The 22,346-nt window shown below is 39.9% G+C and overlaps 13 non-coding genes and 3 pseudogenes across 14 annotated transcripts; 7 read left to right on the plus strand and 9 right to left on the minus strand.

Annotated features, from left to right (window-relative positions):
• Positions 1–683: 683 nt before the first annotated feature.
• On the minus strand, positions 684–804 carry LOC149106565 (U5 spliceosomal RNA). Its single transcript, XR_016210063.1, has one exon. It is a non-coding gene; the product is annotated as a U5 spliceosomal RNA (small nuclear RNA).
• A 1,398-nt stretch (positions 805–2,202) lies between these two features.
• Positions 2,203–8,125, minus strand: LOC149106566 (transmembrane prolyl 4-hydroxylase-like; annotated as a pseudogene).
• Positions 3,341–3,412, minus strand: Trnae-cuc (transfer RNA glutamic acid (anticodon CUC)). Its single transcript has one exon. It is a non-coding gene; the product is annotated as a tRNA-Glu (tRNA).
• Positions 4,805–4,876, plus strand: Trnae-uuc (transfer RNA glutamic acid (anticodon UUC)). The gene has a single exon. It is a non-coding gene; the product is annotated as a tRNA-Glu (tRNA).
• On the plus strand, positions 8,057–8,128 carry Trnae-cuc (transfer RNA glutamic acid (anticodon CUC)). Its single transcript has one exon. It is a non-coding gene; the product is annotated as a tRNA-Glu (tRNA).
• A 1,041-nt stretch (positions 8,129–9,169) lies between these two features.
• On the minus strand, positions 9,170–9,290 carry LOC149106567 (U5 spliceosomal RNA). Its single transcript, XR_016210069.1, has one exon. It is a non-coding gene; the product is annotated as a U5 spliceosomal RNA (small nuclear RNA).
• Positions 9,291–10,419: 1,129 nt separating this feature from the next.
• Trnae-uuc (transfer RNA glutamic acid (anticodon UUC)) lies at positions 10,420–10,491 on the plus strand. Its single transcript has one exon. It is a non-coding gene; the product is annotated as a tRNA-Glu (tRNA).
• Positions 10,492–11,400: 909 nt separating this feature from the next.
• Positions 11,401–12,606, minus strand: LOC149106568 (uncharacterized; annotated as a pseudogene).
• On the minus strand, positions 11,428–11,550 carry LOC149106569 (U5 spliceosomal RNA). The gene has a single exon (XR_016210060.1). It is a non-coding gene; the product is annotated as a U5 spliceosomal RNA (small nuclear RNA).
• Positions 12,607–13,251: 645 nt separating the features above from the next.
• On the minus strand, positions 13,252–17,206 carry LOC149106570 (transmembrane prolyl 4-hydroxylase-like; annotated as a pseudogene). The gene is made up of 5 exons (XR_016209598.1): positions 16,975–17,206; positions 16,721–16,778; positions 15,619–15,737; positions 15,045–15,134; positions 13,252–13,718 (listed from the first exon to the last, which is right to left on the minus strand). The product of XR_016209598.1 is annotated as a transmembrane prolyl 4-hydroxylase-like (transcript).
• Positions 14,840–14,911, minus strand: Trnae-cuc (transfer RNA glutamic acid (anticodon CUC)). The gene has a single exon. It is a non-coding gene; the product is annotated as a tRNA-Glu (tRNA).
• On the plus strand, positions 15,784–15,855 carry Trnae-uuc (transfer RNA glutamic acid (anticodon UUC)). Its single transcript has one exon. It is a non-coding gene; the product is annotated as a tRNA-Glu (tRNA).
• Positions 16,451–16,522, plus strand: Trnae-cuc (transfer RNA glutamic acid (anticodon CUC)). Its single transcript has one exon. It is a non-coding gene; the product is annotated as a tRNA-Glu (tRNA).
• A 1,058-nt stretch (positions 17,207–18,264) lies between the features above and the next one.
• On the plus strand, positions 18,265–18,336 carry Trnae-cuc (transfer RNA glutamic acid (anticodon CUC)). The gene has a single exon. It is a non-coding gene; the product is annotated as a tRNA-Glu (tRNA).
• Positions 18,337–19,672: 1,336 nt separating this feature from the next.
• Positions 19,673–19,794, minus strand: LOC149106575 (U5 spliceosomal RNA). The gene has a single exon (XR_016210058.1). It is a non-coding gene; the product is annotated as a U5 spliceosomal RNA (small nuclear RNA).
• Positions 19,795–21,834: 2,040 nt separating this feature from the next.
• Positions 21,835–21,906, plus strand: Trnae-cuc (transfer RNA glutamic acid (anticodon CUC)). Its single transcript has one exon. It is a non-coding gene; the product is annotated as a tRNA-Glu (tRNA).
• The last annotated feature ends 440 nt before the right edge of the window (positions 21,907–22,346 follow it).

Consider the following 22,346-nt stretch of genomic DNA (forward strand, 5'->3'; position numbering starts at 1 on the left):
TCGTTCATTCATTCATTCATTCGTTCGTTCGTTCGTTCATTCATTTATTCAAAACGTTTCTGAACTGAAATACGTTGAGCAATTTTTTTGATATTATATATTGTAAAAAAAACCGTTTCCAGGGGTGATGGCTACCACTGCGCATTTTTGTTGTAACATTGTAAATGAAGCCAAGTTGGTAAAAAAAAAAAAAAAAAAAAAAAATCAATTGAAAACGCTTTCCGTGAGTCTGAAAAATTTCCATGTGTCAGAAAAATAGTTTCTACGTGGAAACTCAATATTTCTGTGTATGACTGCCTTAAAATATGCTCATGTTGATAGTCTTGATAGGTCAATCCTCACTAACGGAAGCGGTCTGAGAAACGTCGTTTATTATATGGCTAGCTCCGTGAGCGGGCAAGATGAAACAAACCCAGCGCTATAATTGGCTACCCGAGCGGGCATGATAGCGCCATCTTGCTCGCTCGGGACTACTCGCTGTCCCGCAAGGACACTTTCCTCGAAAGCCTTATAAATCCTTTATTGAACAAGCTTATTCGGCCAAGATGGTTGGACATTGGTCTCGTTCTCCGTCCGTCTCAGTCCAAAAACACGCTAAATAAGGAACTTGGCCAATATCCAGCCATCTTGACCCAACAAACCTGGTCATTACCCGCCATATACACGTCATCTGTTAAGTTATGAGCCAAGTCAACAGGCAGGGCGACGAAAAGTTAGTCTATAGACTCATTCGAGTTGTTCTCCTCCACGGAAATCTTTAGTAAAAGGCGAAAGATTTCTTTTTTTGTAAGTGGGCGGCATGAAGGCGTAGTGCAATGTCTCATCCCTAAAAACAATAAATGAAAAGACCTAAAACCGCCCAAGTGTGGGGGCACCCTCTAAACGAGGCCGGCCCGCCAACTTCGCCGGGGAGTCGAACCCCGCCTCGCCACTAAAAACAATGAATAAAAAATTCAAAACAAAAAATACAATAACTAAAAGAAAAGAACAATGTCAACTAGTTACAGTTAGCACAACGGCTAATAATGGGTCTGATTAGTTGTACAAGTGCCACAAAGCGTGTGGGACAATTATTCTTCTGAAACAGTTACGCTTACACGTTTTGCAGAAACTGCTAGTCATTAATTATTGTGCACTTCCGCATTTATTTTCATTTTATTTTGGGAAGTGTTTTGGTTTTCCTCGATGTACATGAAATCTCGGAAACAGGTGATGATCCTTGAGACCCGTTCGACTATCGCTTACTTGTCCAGTAAATTATATACAGTTACAGCACTTCAGGAACAATTTATTTTACGACACATTTCTGAGGTTATCGTTTTTATTCACAACACGGGCTGCCATATAGTTTCTTCTGATAGGGCAGACTGACTTGTTATTGGACTGGCAGACGCATCATAGGGTCAATACGATTTATTGTGCATTGCGCCCATACGCGCTGGTTAATCGGCAAGTGTTCATCATTTCATTTGTTTTTAATTTCGCTTGTGTCTTGAACTGTTCACTGACATTGCTCTCACAACGAAGGGCTTAAAGCTCGAGAAGTCAGCTTCACAAACTCTTTACGAAAGACTGTTTACCTTTATTAACTTCAAGTTAATAAAGGCCCAGTATAGACGCGTGGAGGACAACCCTTACGTACAGTTTTCATACAGTGATCATAACACTAATAACTGCTAATACAGAACAAAGCTATAGCACAACTTAACGCATGTAGTGGAACACATACTCTACTTGGACTAGAAAATAACGCCGGCAGAATACATTTTTATACCTTTGGTCAGACTTCGAGAGACACCTCGATCGGTGTGACCGGTGTGGTCAGCCCAAAGGGAGTGAAGGCACCTGATTGTGTTCTGTTCTTCCCATTATTTGTTGTCGACCGTAGCCTCAGCGTCTTCCAAATTCATCTCTTATTTTGGCTTACACAATGCAAAGGTCATTACGTCCATTTTTTTCTTTTTACATCCATAGTAGGAACAAATGCACCTAAAAATGTGACTTTCCACTTCCTGTACCCTTGCTCTTAATTACATTGATAGACTTATAGAACAGAGACGAAGGATCCCGGCCCAGAGGACTCACCAGGGTCTTCTATTTAAAATTCCTTTATCTTCTCGGCTTTTTTAACCTCATGTTACGCCATAATAAACCTTAATTCGAGCAGAAAATTTAAAATTGAGTCCTTCATGTGTCTTTAATGAGACTTTATTACAAAAAACATGACAAGGTTCACAAAACGGATGAATATTTGAGTCAGTACTGCAGCCTTCGCTTGATTGTCCGTATCTATAGCTTTGGTCAGTGTGATCCTTCAGATAATGTCCTGAATGTGTTAAAGCGTTGGTCATTCGGCTGTTGCATTGTCTCGGCGGCGCGAGATAACATCCCAAAATCAGTCTGGACTCCCAGGCTAGCAACCATCCACAGTATCTTTACACGCAGCATCAATTGTTTTGTTATCACGAGAACAATAACCGGCAAATCAAATGGATTGAGATTTCAATCGATTCCCGTGTCAAACATGCTCTATATGTATCTTGAATGCTTGGTAGGCGCCGTCAGCCAATTGTTAGCGATCCATTTCTCTCCTCTAATGACGTCACACCCGCCGTGCAATGTTGGACGGTCCACGGACCCTAGAAGACCGCTCTCGGGGTCAATAAAGTCGTTATACCATATGACGGGCGGTGCCTTCCTTTGGAGACAGAATAAGATCGGCGGAAAGGCAATTCATGCTCAGATTGATCGCATCCGTTCTTTCAATTTCCTAAAAATACAATAAAGGAATAACAAGATTTTGTCATGTTCTCTGAGTGAACATCAAACTGGCCAGGTTAGAACACCTCCGAGGGGATCAGAATTGGACTCACAAGTTCAGTGGACCAACACGATGTCTTAAGATTGTCATTTAAGTCGATTCTTATTACATTTGATAATCGGGCCAAAGTTTAACTACTTATTTCTCTATTACCTTTGAATACTATTACTTGGCCAACTCTGACCTGAATTTACACTAGTTAAGCTCTCTTCTAATTCAAATAAACGTTCGGTTCCCATTCAAAGAAAGCTTGTTTTTTCTTCAATTAAGGAGTGCAAGATATAAAATGGATATATAATGACCATGTGTATTGTTTTTGTTTAGTTTTCATAGTTTGCTGCGGTTTTGACTTTTTGTCTCGTTATTTACTCGTTGGATATATGCGTCTCTAGGCCAATCCGTCAACCAAAATTTCTCAGTAAGCACCTTGACAACTAAACAACTGCTGTGAACTACTTTGCGTAATTAATACTCACTAGCGCTTTGAATTAAAACAAAGAAACGCAGAAAAAAAGCCAATTCCCACGCCGGGAATCGAACCCGGGCCGCGGCGGTGAGAGCGCCGAATCCTAACCACTAGACCACGTGGGATGTGCACTGCTGTGGTTTTGGTTACTGCTCAGTCACCTGGCCTTACATCGATCATAAAATTGACTGGTGTGCAAACTTGCAAGCTCAGCTCACTTCATCACAATCCACTGAGGTTAATTACTTACTTCTGGAGTGATTGTAGTGTTATCTACCATCAAAGAGGCTGTCTGCCCTCCGTCTTCTACATCATTAAGGAAATACAGGATCGTAATAAATCTGAAAAAAGAAAGAAAAAGAAAACAGATGAAAACATTGAAACTGACATTATTAAATGCATCAAAATAAATGTATGGCGAAAATTAAAGCACAAACATGAACAGATAAAAGGTGATGGGTCATACTACCCTTTTATGGGCGTTGGCGAACGCAGTTTACGGACCAATAAAATTGAAATGAACTTTTAACAATCTCAGTCATGTATTTCACAAGACCTCCTAATCTCTTTTCTCTTGAAGACGTAGTTTTTGACTTTAAAACTGTTTATAGCCTTTTCATTATTTTAGTAAAAGCTGATGAATTTTGCTACTGTGTCTGAAAGTAAATTAACACGAAATGCTACTGAACTGAGACCGGTTTGAAAATGGTTCAGTAGTCATAACGGAAATGACTATTAAAGCATGTCCCTTGTCTTTGGTGTTAACTACACTATTTTATGCCTTTTGTAATACGGGGACTGCACATGGCTTTAATAAATAACCAACCTGCAGATTCTGCAGTTGGCTCCTCTGAGATAATTCTGATGGCAACAAGGAACATTAGGGTCCATGTGTGCATGGAAAGACCGAACTTTTTATACCTAACAATCAAGAAAACATCGTCCTTTGTTACACCTCCCAACTCAAATACGTTTTCCGATTGGAGGAATACGTCTCATTTCGTGTCGTGGGTCAAAACTCACTAACTCCCTAGGGAAACAATGACTTGAATTTTCGACTCGCACGTGATCAGGTCGTGCACCTTGAAACCGCAGCAAATTTCTTGTGCCTCCCGGTTTCAAGCAAAGATTAGAATTGTTTCGCAGTTGTTCCGATATTTGAGTAGGGAGGTATGACAAAACACTTATTGGCTGGCCCAACGGCAAACAATGAGTTTTGTTTCCCTTGACCTTAATGTTCGTTGAGGGAAACATTGAGATCTAGGGGCAACAAAACTCACTGATTCCCTTGGCGCTAGTAATTAAGCTTAGTGCTTATTATAAGTGTCAATAGTCTTTTAAGGTGCAATGTTTTTTCATAATGTTTGCGCCTTATCAAGGTATCAAAGCCGTTCTGTGCCTAAGAAATGTGTCAATTTTTTTTTTTCAGTAACTGGACCTGTCAATCATACATTTGATATTTTCGTAGCTGATCAATGTTGATTGACTTTAAGGCGGAAACCTGGTTAAGACAGGATTCCCACGTGGTCTAGTGGTTAGGATTCGGCGCTTTCACCGCCGCTGCCCGGGTTCGATTCCCGGCGTGGGAAAGTCTCTTTTTTTCTTTTCTTGTAGAGTCCTCCGGCTGGTGTTAATACTAGATGGACTTACAGCATTTCTGCTTTTAAATCAATTTTAAGGGTTTAAATACCTAAACTTACGTACAACTAAAGATACTTCGATTGTTGCGATCGGTGGACACTGATTATTTGGCTCTAAATATATCCGATCTGTAGGTTTTTGTTCACTGAATTTTCGGTGGCATCTTTCCACATTCATCAGGGTGAAAAATGGATGCCAGCTACGTTGTAACGAACATCCACTTTGGACAGGTACCACCGAAAATTCAGTGAAAAAAACTGAAAAAAAAAAAAAAAAACCTACAGATCGGAAACATTTAAGGCGGGACTTAACCTAAAATTCTGAAAGAAATTCGAAGTTTTGTTTTTTACGGAACTCGAATCGTAAGGTATTGAAGTTTTATTTTGACAAGTACTGTTACTGTAAGTTTAAAGCTTGTTTTCTCAAAACGAGTTATTTTCGCCTTCTAGAAAAGATGTCTTGAGAAGGATTTATTCAATTGAGCTAAAATTTTCAGGGTTTGTTGTTTTTAGTACGTTCTGTGGGATTCTGTGGGATAAGCATAGAACTTTTCCATCCAGTGCATTCTGTCAAAGTTATGTATTGAAACGTATGCTAGATTTTCTGTATCAGATTTAATTGGTCATCATTATTTCACGTGCTTTTAACGTTTCAAAAATCTCTATGCTTATCCCAGCAAGCTGTTTGTCACATTTTGAAAAATGTAAAAATTATTCCTTTCAGTGATCAATTCTTGTAGGAGTTATTTTTTCTCAAGTAAGCCCTGGCATTCCCCAGCAGGTGGCAGACTCGTGTTAATCAGCCGGTGCCAGGTTACAATACAGTTATTGCCGCACACAAATATTTTTTTCATAATCTTTGCTCTTTGAGCTTTTTAAAAATGTATACTTTGCCATGGTTTGGAGTTAACTCTTAGCCACGAAAAAATGTTTGAAACATGGTGTGTTTTTAAGTGTTTTTAGGCCTTAAATCAAATTACAGCTAAAAACTAAAGAGAGACATGCTTCCGTAACAACCCTTAAAAAAAACCAACGAACAAATGAAACCAAAAATCAGCTAACTTGATGAAAATGAAAAACTGTTTCCCGCAACTGTTTCTTTTATCTTCTAACCTTCCTTTAATGTTTTACCGTGAACACGTCCTATCCCGTGGATCGCACAATCTGTTCTGAACAAGCCAGATCTTAAATTATTCTCGTTGTAAACAAGCAATCCCACGTGGTCTAGTGGTTAGGGTTCGATTCCCGGCGTGGGAAGTAATTACTTGTCTTTACATCAAAATCTAATATCGACTTCATTTTCTTTTACTCTGAAAATTATGGCCTCTTTAAGTTGTTCTTTCGCGGATTTATGCATTAAAACAGTGCGTTCCTTTTGCACCACGTGAACACATCACATTTAAATGTATGTGGTTAACAAGTGTATGCGCATGACTAAATTAAGTCAGTTTCACTCGAACTGGTTCTCCACCCTAAAATTATTTTTCTCGGAAGCTTGATTAACTTTACGATCCTGTAAAACAAAACAGTTTGGTTAATATAACATTCGGCATTTTCTGATCTGCAACTTGTCTCGCAGTCAGTTACAAGCGGGATAAACGTTGTTGCGCGCGTTAACACCTGTTTTGCGAATTATGGCAACCACGCTTACCTACGGGACATCGCGTTCTAGTTACTTTACAGTATTTGGGAGAAATAGCCTTTCGTGGAGAAGTCTCAAAACACGGTCAGCGGTTTTGTCCTGTGGTTTTGGCCTGTTGACTACAACGGAATCTGTGTCGTGGACTATTGTTTTTCAAGAAATCCATGTACCGGAGAATCTTCTTAATATTCAACTTGTTAAATGACTGCATAGTTAATCTTCAACGTTAAATGAAAAAAAAAAAAATCCCAGGTCAGGAAAATAGCGCAAAAGCACACATAAAAAGAAAGGAAAAGAGAGACTAGATCGAGAAAGTTTGCCTTAGCTAATCAGATCGATATATCCCCAATTTTCTGTAGCCCAATTGGGACGTTTGAGAATACATTATAAAATTAATATATACAATCGAACCATGTGTACTTACCATTTGTAAGTTCCGTTAAACTGTAGGAGTTCAAACCTAAAAAGTATATCGAAAATGAAAACATGTCATAGAATATTAGAAATATTAAAGCACTTTATACTTACTGGCTACATTTTTCAAAACAAAATTGAAAAGAACAAAGAAATGATCGATTAATGTGTAAAATAACGCTTAATTACAAATCCAGAAAAGTTACGAAGTTGATTACAAAGTCGAAAGACAGCGGTCTTCTTGGAGATTTTGACCGATATTCCATTCACTGTGGATGTGACGTCATTAAAGGAGAAAAGTGGATCGCCAACAACTGGCTCACAGCACCAACAAAGCATTCAAGTCACATCAAAAGTTCTTATGATGTCGGATTTGATTAATAATTAGCTAGTGTTATTAATTCTTTTTTCTTCTTTGTTTGTCGCTTTGCGTAATAATTGAAGACATGAGCAACACAACGTGTAGCCTTTCTGAGAGTTCTGTGGTTACAGATTAACGCTCTCATTACGTGAGGGTCATGTCTGAGAACCAACTCGGTATGGCTAAGGGTATTGACCTATTCTCTATTTTCCATTGCCCATAATTCACACTGTTTGCCCCCAAAATTTTGCATAAACTATTGTTGTGAAATACCCTTGGAAATATGGAGACTTCCCAAGAGAATTTCACAGCAATAGTTTATGCAAAATTTGGGGGCAAACAGAGTGAATTATGGCCAATTGGAAAATAGAGAATAAACATTTATCTGCTACGACAACCCGGGGTTGAAACCCGGCCATGGAATTTTGTGTTTTTCCTCCTGTAAGTCTTCTCTAGCATTTTTAAGCTGAAGTAATGAAAAAAATGCCAAACAAACAAACAAACAAACAAAACAAAATAAACATATAGGCAAGTATAGATATACGCTTTTACTTTAAGAAAACGTGATGACGTTTTTTTCTAAAAGAAACAAATTCTTGGCAAAATCAACAATCATGCAATTCATAAGAATAATTGGCAAATTTGATGCTAAAAAATAGTGGAATATCCTCGCAATGTTATTTCTGTAACTGATTCTGTAACCTAGTGAACATCCCACGTGGTCTAGTGGTTAGGATTCGGCGCTCTCACCGCCGCAGCCCGGGTTCGATTCCCGGCGTGGGAATGTGAACATTTTTTTTCTTTTCGTTTTCGATTTGACTCCGGAAATAGATTTTTAAAGATAAATAAACAACCCTTATCTACCTTTGGTCAGTTTTTATAGCCAAGGCTAGGGGGTTTCTCGTACTTAATAATTGTGTTCTTATAGCCAGACGCTGCATACAACTGGCTCGCCTGAAATTTGAATTGACCAATCAGAATTCAACAGGTGCGAAAAACTTCACTGTCCTGACGTCGATGTAAGTCGGTTAACAGGAATGGCATCGAAATCAGGCAACTTTTCTCACTGGAGACGGCTTTAAATATTCAGAAAAAGAGATTTAAAATTCCAAATACCATATCAGATTGTAAAAAGTGAAAAATATCAAACATTTTGTGTCTCCAAGCTTCTAATTTGGCGCCAAAAATGGGTCTTCGGCGTCCGGCATGGCAACTCTTTGCAAATCCTGAGAATTTGCGAAAACCTACGGAATATATTGTGCTTCAAGTGTCATTTTAGTGACTTGAACTTTTAATGATGTCCTTGAGAGCCAAATTTAACCATGTGAATAAGGGGGTAGGGGTGGGGAGAGGGGTAGGAAAGCAGCAGCGTGTTAGGGGACGGGAGTGGCCAGGTAGATATGAGTTACCAGAAATGGTTAGAAGAATGTTGTATTGCGTAAACCCAAATACACATGTAGTGAGGAGTACGCAAAGATATTTGGCGCATAAAATAGGAATGGCACGAATATTGAGGAGCAGTTTTGACGCCTCCTTTTGTACGAGTTCAAAACGTTTCTGTAAGATACAATGATTAATTAAAATACGTTGAATCGAGTCCATTTTGCGAAAAAACGGAAGCCGAATTAGAAAAAAATATCAGCCGAAAACCCTTTCTGCGAGTTTAAAGACTTAACGTGTCCACGTATCATAAAGATGGCTTCTACGCGAGAAACTCAATATTCCTGTGTTAGACTGCCTAAAATATGCTCATACTGATACTACGAGGTCAACCATTACTGACTGAAGCGGTAGAAACGTGGTAACGTTCATCTTTTAAATTACGAGCCCCGCCAAGGGCAGAGCTTTGAAAAATTGGTCAATAGACTCATTCGAGTTGTTCTCCTCCACGGAAATCTTTAGTAAAAGGCGAAAGATTTGTACGTGTTGAAGGAAAACCAGAGTAACTGTGGGTTGTGAATACTAGGTGTTTTGTTGTACAACATGCTACACAGCGTGTGGGATATAAATGTATTGAAGTATACAAATACGCATGCGCCTATTCAACATGAGTCGCAAGAAGAGTAACAGCTAGTAAAGCAACAACTTTTCACTACTGAAATTGACATTATCTTAGTAAAGTCTTAAGCTCTTGAATGAACAGACTCTCCTTAATTCTGCAATCATCGAAAGTCAGTTTTGTCGGGCGCTAGAATGTCAAAGTGATCCCATTTTATGTTGTGACAAGTGGTTCTCACATGATCAGCAAAGGCTGATGAATGGCAATTTTTGCAGGGGCCTTGGAATTCTCCGTTTTTCTGTCAAGGAGTCTTCGTTTAATTTTGCCTGCATAAAATTCATTAATTGCAGTCCCAGCAACCAGCTTTATAGATGATCGACTTTCGATTTCTGAGAGCGGTTCAAGTAAATTTTGTATGGAAAGTGAGATTTGATGCGGCATGTGTTCTGGAATATGATCTTGAGGTTGACAAAAGAGGAGATTTGGGGTGCGTTCCTTTGGGATGTTCTGGATCAGAATCAGTGATCCAAGATCACTCAGATCATGGTGCATCAAAGGAACCGATGAATCCGTGACCAGAGTGGATTTGTCGGTTCCATGGATGCACCATGATCCGAGTGATCTTGGATCACTGATCGGGATCCGGATCACCCCAAAGAAACGCACGCTTGATTTGGTTACTGTGAGGACATAAGTAGGGTAACAGGTTTAAGACATCTTTTTGGGGAACTGTAACTTGAACAGGGTTATTTGGCTCACTTTTATTCTTGTTCAATGGTCCTCAACAAATCGTTAATGTTCAACGTGTTACCACCTTGCATGGAGAGTAACCATTTTGCACCGGGAGCTTTCTCAGATCATTAATAGCGGCTTGCAACAGAGATGGTGAGGAGCAAATTCGTAATTAAGGAGCAAGCAACTTCCCATATATTTGCTTTAAGAAAACATCAAGATTCTTTTTTTTTGCTGACAGATCAGCAATCACGCAACTCAACAAATTGGGAAAATTGATGTTACAAAATACTGGAATTGCCTTACAATCTAAGATTAAAAGTTGACTTTCTCACGAAATAACATCCCACGTGGTCTAGTGGTCAGGATTCGGCGCTCTCACCGCCGCGGCCTGGGTTCAATTCCCGGCGTGGGAAGGTAATAATTATTTTCAACTATTTTCCTTTCATTTTCGTTTCTTGTTTTCGATCAGTAAATAAACGATCTTTATTTACCTTCGGTCGTCGATTTTTATAGCCAAAGGCTATTGGTGTCCTCTTACTAAACTTGTGCACTTCATAGCCTGAATTTTAAAAGAAAACGGGAAAATTAATAATTATATTCGCTAACATTAGCTGATTGTTGACTAACTAAATGGGAAAAGATCATCTCTTTTTTTGCATATCCTGAAAATTTGAGAACATTTGGGCAAAACGTACGGAAAATAGCATACTTGAAGCATTTAATTTTGTGATCTGAAAGTTTCATTGATGTCTTTTGAGAGCCAAAGTTAGCCATATGAATAACGGGTGGGGGTAGTGGGAGGGGTAGGGAGAGGGGTAGGGAGAGGGGTAGGAAGGCAGCAGCGGGGTAGGTGAGGGTGGTGGCTAGATAGACAGGAGTTACAAGATTGAACAATGGTTACAGGAATGTTGCCTTTAACGTAAGTAAACCCAAATACACACGTAGTTCTGTATATAAGACTTTTTTTAAAATATGCTCCTGCTGATAGCGCTGATAGGTCAACCGTCACTAACGGAAGCGGTCTGAGAAACGTCGTTTATTATATGGCTAGCTCCGTGAGCGGGCAAGATGAACCAAACCCAGCGCTATAATTGACTACCCGACCGGGCAAGATGGCGCTATCATGCCCGCTCGGGACTACCTGCTGTCCCGCAAGGACAATTTCCTCAAAAGTCTTTTAATAAATCCTTCACTGAACAAGCTTATTCGGTCAAGATGACTGGATATTGGCCTCTTTCACCGTCCGTCTCAGTCCAAAACCACGCTAAGGAACTTGGCCAATATCCAGCCATCTTGACCGAACAAGTTTGGTCAATAACCGCATATACACTTCATCTGTTAAGAATATGAGCCCTGCCAAGAGGCAGGGCTACGAGAAAATTAGTCTAAAGACTCATTCAAGTTGTTCTCCTCCACGTAAATCTTTAGTAAAAGGCGAAAGATTTATGCGTGTTAAAGGAAAACCAGAGTTTTTTATGTTTAAGGCGAATGGCCGGGCCCCCAAAGTGCAATGGAGAGTGCAATGTCCGCCAGACATACAGACTAATCCGTCACACAACGGCACCGAGGGATTGAACCCCGCCCCTACAAACAAATAACATTGAAACAAACAAACGAGGAACAAACAGGTAAAAATGTCAGACAACAGGACAAACGAACACTGTTTCAGTACAACGGCGAAAGGTGAACCCGGGAGGGGCACCTGTCAACAGTCTTATCCTATATAAAAATACGTTCGCCACCAAAATGTAACCAAAACAAACCTAGACCAAAAACAAACAAAGCAGTCCAAACTCAACGTAACAAAGGTATACACGAAAAACCGAGGCCAAAAGGAGTGAACAACTAAACGGGAACAGCAATCCAAACGATGGAAACCACGAGAACAAACGAAGAGATACGAGGTCAACACACAGGACGGAAAACGCTGGGGGCAAGACAAGAGCAACGGGCGAGGCAGGAACAGAACTAACAGGACTAGACCGAGCAGCGACGGAACTGGACTGAACAGGCGAAGCAGCAACAGCACTAACGAAACTGGACTGGACAGGCGAAGCAGCAACAGTACTAGCAGGACTCAACGAAGCAGTAACGGAACTGGACTGGACAGGCGAAGCAGCAACAGTATTAACAGAACTCAACGGAGCAACGGAACTGGACTGGACAGGCGAAGCAGCAACTATACTAACAGGACTCAGCGGAGCAGTAAGGGAACTGGACTGGACTGGCGAAGCAGCAACAGTACTAACAGGACTCACCAGAACAACAACGGAACTTGACTGGACAGGCGAAGCAGCCACAGTACTGACAAGAGGAAAACACGGTCGAGACAGGTATAGACGAATAGACAAGGTACGGCTCTTGGGCAGGAGTAGCGGACGCTTTATTGGAAACACCAATAGTAGCAAGACCAGACGTCGATTCAGCCACAGAACACGACACACGAGAAGACAAAGAAGACTGAGACGTACCAAACGTCGATTCAGCCATCCGAACATCATACAAGTGGCACCCTTTACATAGGTACGCAGGCGCAGAGTTATAGCAAACAGTTTCGCATTCATTGTCACTTTATTTTGGAAAGTGTTTTGGTCTTCTTCGATGCAAATAAAATCTCGGGAACAAGTGATGATTGCTTACACCCGTTTCCCAGTTCGACTATTGCTCACTTGTCCAGCAGATTATGTACAGTTACAGCACTTCAGGAACAATTTATTTTACGACATATTTCTGCAGTCATCGTCTTTATTCACAACATTGGCTGCCATATAGTTTCTTCTAATAGGGCGGACTGAGTTGTTTTTGGAATCGCAGACGCATCATAGCGCCAATACGATTTAATGTGCATTGCGCCCATACGCGCTGGTAAATAGGCAAGTGTTTTTCATTCCGCATGTCTTTAGTTTCGCTTGTGTCTTGAACTGTTCGCTGACATTGCTCTCACGAGAAAGGTTAAAGCTCGAGAAGTCAGCTTCAGAATTTCTTCACGAAAGGCTGTTTACCTTTATCAACTTCGAGTTGATATTGGCTCAGTATAGACGCGTGGAGGACAACCCTTACGTACAGTTTCCATACAGTGATCATAACACTAACAACCGTCTAAAAAGTAATACTAATACAGAAAAAAGCTAAAGCACAACTCAACGCTTGTTGTGGAACACATACTCTACTTGGACTAGAAAATAATGCCGGCAGAATACATTTTATACCTTGGTCAGAGTTCGAGAGACACCTCGATCGGAGTGACCGATGTGGTCAACCCAAAGAGAGTGAAGGCTCCTGATTGTGTTCTGTTCTTCCCATTATTTATTTATTGTCGACCGTAGCCTCGGCGTCTTCCAAATTCATCTCTTATTTTGGCTTACACAATACAAAGGTCATTACATCCATTTTTATTTTTACATCCATAGTAGGAACAAATGTGACTTTTCATTTGCCAGTTGTTAGCGATCCATTTCTCTCCCCTGATGACGTCACACCCGCCGTGCAATGTACGACAGTCCAGGGACCCAAGCAGAGCGCTCTCGGGGTCAATAAAGTTGTTATACCACATGATGGCGGTGCCTTTCTTTGGTGGCAGAATAAGATCGGCCGAACGGCAATTCGTACTCAGATTGATCTCATCCGTTCTTTCAATTTCCTAAAAATATTACAAAGAAATAAAAAGACTTCGTTATGTTCTCTAAGTGAACATCAAACTGGCCAGGTTAGAACACCTCCGAGGGGATCAGAATTTAATGGACCAACACGATGTCTTAAGATTATCATTCAAGTTGATTTTTATCTCATTTGATAATCGGGCCAAAATTTTAACTACTTGTTTTACTATAACTTGGCCAACTCTCAACTGACCTGACACTACATGTAGTTACGCTCTATTCCCAATAAAATAAATGATTAGTTTCCATTCAAAGAAATTTGAAGGTTTTTTCTCCTCCATTAAATAGATCAGGACATAAAACTGATATGTAGTGACCGTGTGTATTGTTGTTGTTTAGTTTTCATAGTGTGCTGCAGCTGCGGTTTTGACCACTTGTCTTGTATTGGACCAGTGTGTCTCTAGACCAAGCCGCCAACCAACAAATCTCAGTAAATATCTTGACAACTAAACAACTACTGTGAACTTCTGTGCGTAATTACTACTCACTAACGCTTTGAACCAACAGACTCATCTGTTCTTTCACTTTCCTAAAAATACAATAAAGGAATAACAAGATTTTGTTATGTTCTCTGAGTGAACATCAAACTGGCCAGGTTAGAACACCTCCGAGGGGATCAGAATTGGACTCACAAATTCAGTGGACCAACACGATGTCTTAAGATTATCATTTAAGTCGATTCTTATTACATTTGTTAATCGGGCCAAATTTTAACTACTTATTTCACTATTACGTTTGAATACTATTACTTGGCCAACTCTGACCTGAATTGACACTAGCTAATTAAGATCTCTTCTCAGTTGAATAAATGTTAAATTCCCATTCAAAAAAAGCTTGTTGTTTTCTTCAGTTAAGGAGTGCAGGATATAAAATGGATATGTAATGAGCGTGTATATTGTTTTTGCTTATTAGTTTTCAGAGTTTGCTGCGGTTTTGACTTTTTGTCTTGTTATTTACTCGTTGGATATACGCGTCTCTAGGCCAAGCCGTCAACCAAAATCTTTCAGGAAGCACCTTGACAACTAACAACTGCTGTAAGCTACCTTGTGTAAATAATACCCACAAGCGCTTTGAATCTAAACAAAAGGCAGATAAAAGGAAATTCCCACGCCGGGAATCGAACCCGGGCTGCGGCGGTGAGAGCGCCGAATCCTAACCACCAGACCACGTGGGATGTGCACTGTTGTGGTAACAGTTTTGGCTACTGGTCAGTCATCTCGTCTTGCATTGATCAGTAACTAACTGGTGTGCAAACTTGCAAGCTCAGTTCACTTTGTTACAATTCACTGGGGTTATTAATTACTTACTTCTGCAGTGATTGTAGTGTTATCTGCCACCAAAAGGCTGTCTGCCCTCCTTCTTCTACATCGTTAAGGAAATACAGGATCGTAATAAATCTGAAAAAAAGAAAATAAAAGAAAACGGATGAAAACATTAAAACTAACATTATCAAATGCATCAAAATAAATGTATGGCGAAAATTAAATCATAAACATGAACAGATAAAAGGTGATGGGTCATACTGCCCTTTTATGGGCGTTGGCGAACGTAGTTTACGGACCAATAAAATTGAAATGAACTGTTAACAACCTTAGTCATTTATTTCACAAGAACTCCAAGGCTCTTTTCTCTTCAAGATGTAGTTTTTACTTTAAAACGGTTTATAGCTTTTTCAATATTTTAGTAAAAGCCGACGAATTTTGCTAATATGTCTGAAAGTAAATTAACACGAAATGCTACTGAACTGAGCCCGGTTTGAAAATGGTTCAGTTGTCATAAAGAAATGACTATTGAAGCATGACCCTTGTCTTTGGTGTTAAATACGGTATTTTATGCCCTCTGTAATATGGGCACTGTACATGGCTTTAATAAATAACCAACCTGCAGACTCTGCAGTCGCATGCTCTGAGATTATTCTGATGACAGCAAGGAACATTAGAGTCTTTGATGGTAGAGTCCATGAGAGCATGGAAATGACCGAACTTTTCGTACCTAACAACCTAGAAAACATCGTCGGTTGTTATACCTCCCAACTCAAGACAGGATTCCCACGTGGTCTAGTGGTTAGGATTCGGCGCTTTCACCGCCGCTGCCCGGGTTCGATTCCCGGCGTGGGAAAGTCCTTTTTTTTTCTTTCCTTATAGAGTCCTACGGCTGGTGTTAATACTTGATGGACACACTGCATTTCTGCTTTTAAATCAATTTTAAGGGTTTAAATACCTAAACTTGCGCACAACTAAAGATACTTCGATTGTTGCGATCGGTGGACACTGATTATTTGAATTAAATATATCCGATCTGTAGGTTTTTGTTCACTGAATTTTCGGTGGCATCTTTCCACCTTCATCAGGGTGAAAAATGGATGTAAGCTACGTTATAACGAACATCCACTTTACACTCTGATGAAGTTAGACGGGTGCCACCGAAAATTCAGGAAAAAAACCCTACAGATCGCAAACATTTAAATCAAATTACAGCTAAAAATTAAAGAGAGACATGCTTCCGTAACAGCCCATAAAAAAAAAAAAACCAACGAACAAATAACACCAAAAATCAGCTAACTTGATGAAAATGAAAAACTGTTTCCCGCAACTGTTTCTTTTTTCTTCTAACCTTTCTTTGATGTTTTACTGTGAACACGTCCTATTCCGTGGATCGCACAATCTGTTCTGAACAAGCCCTATGTTAAATTAATCTGATCGTACACAAGCAATCCCACCTGGTCTAGTGGTTAGGATTCGGCGCTCTCACCGCCGCGGCCCGGGTTCGATTCCCGGCGTGGGGTGTGATTACTGATCTTTTACATCAAAATCTAATTTCGACTTCATTTCCCCTTACTCTGAAAATTACGGCCTCTTTAAGTTGTTCTTTAGCGGATTTATGCATTAAAATAGTGCGTTCCTTTTGCACCAAGTCAACACATCACATTTACATGTACGTGGATAACAAGTGTATGCGCAGTACTAAATTAAATCAGTTTCACCTGCATTGGTTCTCCACCCTGAACTATTTTTCTCGGCAGCTTGGTTAACTTTATGATCCTGTAAAACAAAACAGTTTGGTTTTAAGTCGCAATACAACATCCGAGATTTTCTGATCTGCAACTTGTCTCGTAGTCAGTTTCAAGCTGGAAAAACGTTGTTGCGCGCGTTAACACCTGTTTTGCAAATTATGGCAACCACGCTTACCTACGGGACATCGCGTTCTAGTTACTTTACAGCATTTGGGAGAAATAACCTTTCGTGGAGACGTCTCAAAACAAGGTCAGCGGTTTTGTCTTGTGGCAGCCAGGCCTGTTGACTAAAACCGAATCTGTGTCGTGGACTATTGTTTTCAAGAAATTCATGTACTTGTACCGGAGAATATTCTCAATATTCAACTTGTTAAATGATTGCATAGTTAATCTTCCTGAAATGAAAATAAAAGTTTTGTTTTTCTGATGACTATTCAACCACAGGCAGCCAGGTAGTCAGTTGACATAAACGTTAAATGAAAATAAATCCCAGGTCAGGAAAATAACACAAAAGCACACATAAAAAGAAAGGAAAAGAGAGACTAGAGAAAGTTTGCCTTAGCTAATCAGATCGATATATCCCCTATTTTAGCCCAATTGGGATGTTTGAGTATACATTATAAAATTAATACAATCGAACCATGGCACTTACCATTTGTAAGTCCCGTTAAACTGTACGCGTTCAAACCTAAAAAGTAGATCGAAAATGAAAACATGTCTTAGAATATTAGAAATATTAAAGCGCTTTATACCTACTGGCTACATTTTTCAAAACATAATTAAAAAGAAGAAAGAAATGGTCGATTAATGTGTGAAATAACGCCGCTCAATTACAAATCCAGAAATGTTACGAAGTTGATTACAAAGTGGAAAGACAGCGGTCGTCTTCGAGATTTAGACCGATATTCCATTCACGTTGGATGTGACGTCATTAATATAAAGGAGAAAAGTGGATCGCCAACAACTGGCTCACAGCACCAACAAAGTATTCAAATCACATCAAAAGTTCTTATGATATTGGATTTGATTAATAATTAGCTTAATTCTTTTTTATTCTTCTTTGCTTGTCTCTTTGCGTAATAATTGAACACATGAGCAACGCAAGGTATAGCCTTTCTGAGAGTTCTGTGTTTACAGATTAACGCTCTCACCAACTCGGTATGGCTAAGGGTATTGACCTATAGACATTTATCTGCTACGACAACCCGGGTTTGAAACCCAGTCTTGGAATTTTGTGTTTTTCCTTATGTAAGTCTTCTCTAGCTTTTCTAAGCTGAAGTAATGACAAAAATCCCAAACAAACAAACAAACAAACAAACAAACAAAACAAAACAAAACAAAATTAACATATAGGCAAGTATGGAAATATACTTGTACTTTAAGAAAACGTCAAGATTCTTGGCAAAATCAACAATCATGCAATTCATAAGAATAATTGGCAAATTTGACGTTACAAAATACTGGAATCTCCTTGCAATGTTATTTCTATAACTGATCCTGTAACCTAGTGAACATCCCACGTGGTCTAGTGGTTAGGATTCGGCGCTCTCACCGCCGCGGCCCGGGTTCGATTCCCGGCGTTGGAATGTAAATACTTTTTTTCTTTTCGTTTTTGATTTGACTCCTGGTCAGTGTTTATAGCCAAAGGCTAGGGGGTTTCTCGTACTTAATAATTGTGTCCTTATGGCCAGACCTTGCATACGGCTTGCTCGCCTGCAATTTGAATTGATCAATCAGAATTCAACAGCTGGGAAAAACTTCACTGTCCTGAGGTCAATGCAAGTTAACAGGAATGGCATCGAAATCAGGTAACTTTTCTTACTAGAGACGGCTTTAAATATTCAGAAAAAGAGATTTACGATTCCAAATACCATATCACATTGTGAAAAGTAAAAAATATCAAACATTTTGTGTCTCCAAGCTTCTAATTTGGCGCCAAAATGGGTGTTCGGCGTTCGGCATGGCAACTCGCGCTCGGTCGCCGAGTTCGTCGAGTGTCGCCAGGTAGGATAATAGTTGTGTTATTTTGAACAAAATATGCTGTACCTCGTGAAATTAAACGCGGAATTCTCAAGTTAACTATTGGAAGAGGCCAAAATAACTTTAGTATCGTGTTTGTTTTTGTTAGTTGTGAAGAAAAAGGCTATTTTCGTGTCGTTTCGGTAGGACAGCTCAGTTTTTACTGCCGCTCGTACTGCGGGCGCAGCCGTCGTATGCACGGGACTTTTTCTCTTTTTTTTCTTTTTCATTAAATGGGATATAGTTATTAATATGAACTAATGTTGAATAAATAAATGGGAAAATATCATCTCTTTGCAAATCCTGACAGTTTGCAAAAGCCTACGGAATATATTGTGCCATGAAGTTTCATTTTAGTGATCTGAATGCTCAACTTTGGTGTTTTTACAGCCAAATTTAACCATGTAAATAAGGGGGTAGGGGTAGGGAGAGGGGTAGGAAAGCAGCAGCGTGTTAGGGAACGGGAGTGGCCAGGTAGATATGATTTACCAGAAATGGTTAGAAGAATGTTGTATTGCGTAAACCCAAATGCACATGTAGTGAGGAGTACGCAAAGATATTTGGCGTATAAAATAGGAATGGTACGAATATTGAGGAGTAGTTTTGACGTCTCATTTCATACGAGTTCAAAACGTTTCTTTAAGGTACAATGATTAATTAAAATACGTTGAATTGAGTCCATTTCGCGGAAAAAATGAAGCCGAATTAGAAAAAAATCAGCCGAAAACCCTTTCCGCGAGTTTAAAGACTTAACGTGTCCACGTATCATAAAGATGGCTTCTACGTGAGAAACTCAATGTTCCTGTGTTAGACTGCCTAAAATATGCTCATGCTGATACTACGAAGTCAACCATTACTGACTGAAGCGTTTGAAACGCCGTATACTTCATCTGTTAAATTATGAGCCCCGCCAACAGGCAGAGCTTCCAAAAATTGGTCAATAGACTCATTCGAGTTGTTCTCCTCCACGAAAATCTTTAGTAAAAGGCGAAAGATTTGTGTGTGTTGAAGGAAAACCAGAGTTACTGTGCATTCTGGATACTAGGTGTTTTGTTGTACAACATGCTACACAGCGTGTGGGACATAAATGTACTGAAGTCTACAAATACGCATGCGCGTATTCAGCATGAGCAACAGCTAGTAAAGCAACAACTTTTCACTACTGACAGTGTCATTATCTTAGTGAAGTCTTAAGCTCTTGAATGAACAGAATCTCCTCAATTCTGCAATCATGGAAAGTCAGTTTTGTCGGACGCTAGAATGTCAAAGTGATCCCATTTTATGTTGTGACCAGTGGTTTTCACATGATCAGCAATGGCTGATGAATGGTCAATTTTTGCAGGGGCCTTGTAACTTTCCGTTTTCCTGTCAAGGAGTCTTCGTTTTGTTTTGCCCACGTCAGATAATTCATTAATTACAGCCCCAGAAACCGGCTTTATAGATGACTTTGGATTTCTGAGAGCGGTTGAAGTGAATTTTGTATGGAAAGTGAGATTTGATGCGGCATGTGTTCTGAAATATGATCTTGAGGTTGACAAAAGAGGAGATCTAGGGTGCGTTCCTTTGGGATGATCTGGACCAGGATCAGTGATCCAAGATCACTCGGATTATGGTGCATCAAAGGAACCGATGAATCCGTGACCAGAGTCGATTCGTCGGTTCCTTTGATTAGGCTTTGCTAGATTGTGCTCGAAAAAAAAGCTTATTATGCTTTTAGCAGTGCTCATATTTTTTAGAAATTATGCCAAAATTATGCTACTTTCTGAAAATTATGCTCTCTGTCACCGAAGTTATGCTACTTGGATTTTAAGGAAAATAAAGATCGCCAGTAGCTTAACTCTATCAATTTTGACTTTAATGAACATTCAGACAGTCCACCTTCCAGTCTTACAGTCTTCAGCATGGCAAATACGCATGTGCGCACCTCGAAAAGCCAAATGATATCCAAATCAACCATTTCTGGGTTCTGAATCCGGGTCAGAAAGTTACTTGTATATACTTGTTTTAGACGCCATCCAGGCAAAGCCCTCAGTTTAGTATAAAGACAACTATGCATGTTGTTAATCTCTCTGTTATCGGTTATTGTACTGAAGCATTACACAAGCCTGTAAATAGTCCACGAGAGCATGCTCTTGTGAATCATTGAACGATGAGTTAAGAATAGAGAATACTCGTTCAGCGGCTGCAGAGTCTAGAGATTGAAGCTCTCGGTACGGCACTGGGAGTGCTGGAAGTGCTGGGAGTGGAATCAGTGGATGTACTCGAGGACGACGCCATCTTTGATCTAAGGCCTGAGGGGCCGAGCCGCCGAGCCATAAGCGTGGTGGCCTGAGGAGAGTCTCAGCCTCTCAGATATGTACGGGGTGACCTAGCTAGAGTCTTCCAGACCTCGATATTTTCCAATAACAATACAGAAGTAAAGTACAAACTGAATTATTCTAGAACTATGATGGGTTTTTTTTTGTTTTCAAGGCATAAAAGCTCGGATTATGCTAGCAGTGCTAAACTGAAATAAAAGCTTTAAATTATGCTCGTTTTTCTAAATTATGCTAAAAATTATGCTAGCACAATCTACCAAAGCCTACCTTTGATGCACCATGATCTGAGTGATCTTGGATCACTGATCCGGATCCGGATCACCCCAAAGGAACGCACGCTTGATTTGGTTACTGTGAGGACATAAGTAGGGTAACAGGTTTAAGACATCTTTTTGGGGAACTGTAACTTGAACAGGGTTATTTGGCTCACTTTTATTCTTGTTCAATGGTCCTCAACAAATCGTTAATTTTCAACGTGTTACCACCTTGCATGGAGAGTAACCATTTTGCACCGGGAGCTTTCTCAGATCATTAATAGCGGCTTGCAACAGAGATGGTGAGGAGCAAATTCGTAATTAAGGAGCAAGCAACTTCCCATATCTTTGCTTTAAGAAAACATCAAGATTTTTTTTTTTTGCTGACAGATCAGCAATCACGCAGCTCAACAAATTGGGAAAATTGATGTTTCAAAATACGGAAATTGCCTTACAATCTAAGATTAAAAATTGATCTTCTCACAAGAGAACATGCCACGTGGTCTAGTGGTTAGGATTCGGCGCTCTCACCGCCGCGGCCCGGGTTCAATCCCCGGCGTGGGAATGTAATCATTTTTTTCAACTATTTTCCTTTCATTTTCGTTTCTTGTTTTCGATCAGTAAATAAACGACCTTTACTTACCTTCGTGTCCTCTTACTAAACTTGTGCACTTCATAGCCTGAATTGCAACAGAAAACGCGAAAATTAATAATGATATTCGCTAACATTAGCTGATTGTTGACTAACTAAATGGGAAAAGATCATCTCTTTTTTTGCAAATCCTGAAAATTTGGGAACATTTGGGCAAAACGTACGGAAAATAACATGCTTGAAGCATTTAATTTGGTGATCTGAAAGTTTTATTGATGTCTTTTGAGAGCCAAACTTAGCCATATGAACAACGGTTGGGGGTAGTGGGAAGGGTAGGGAAAGGGGTAGGGAGGCACCAGCGGGGTAGGTGAGGGTTGTGGGTAGATAGACAGGAGTTACAAGATTGAACAATG

The sequence above is a fragment of the Orbicella faveolata genome, unplaced genomic scaffold (assembly GCF_042242905.1).
Source record: "Orbicella faveolata isolate gen_17 unplaced genomic scaffold, um_ofav_v1 contig_3, whole genome shotgun sequence".
Classification (NCBI taxonomy): Eukaryota; Metazoa; Cnidaria; class Anthozoa; order Scleractinia; family Merulinidae; genus Orbicella; species Orbicella faveolata.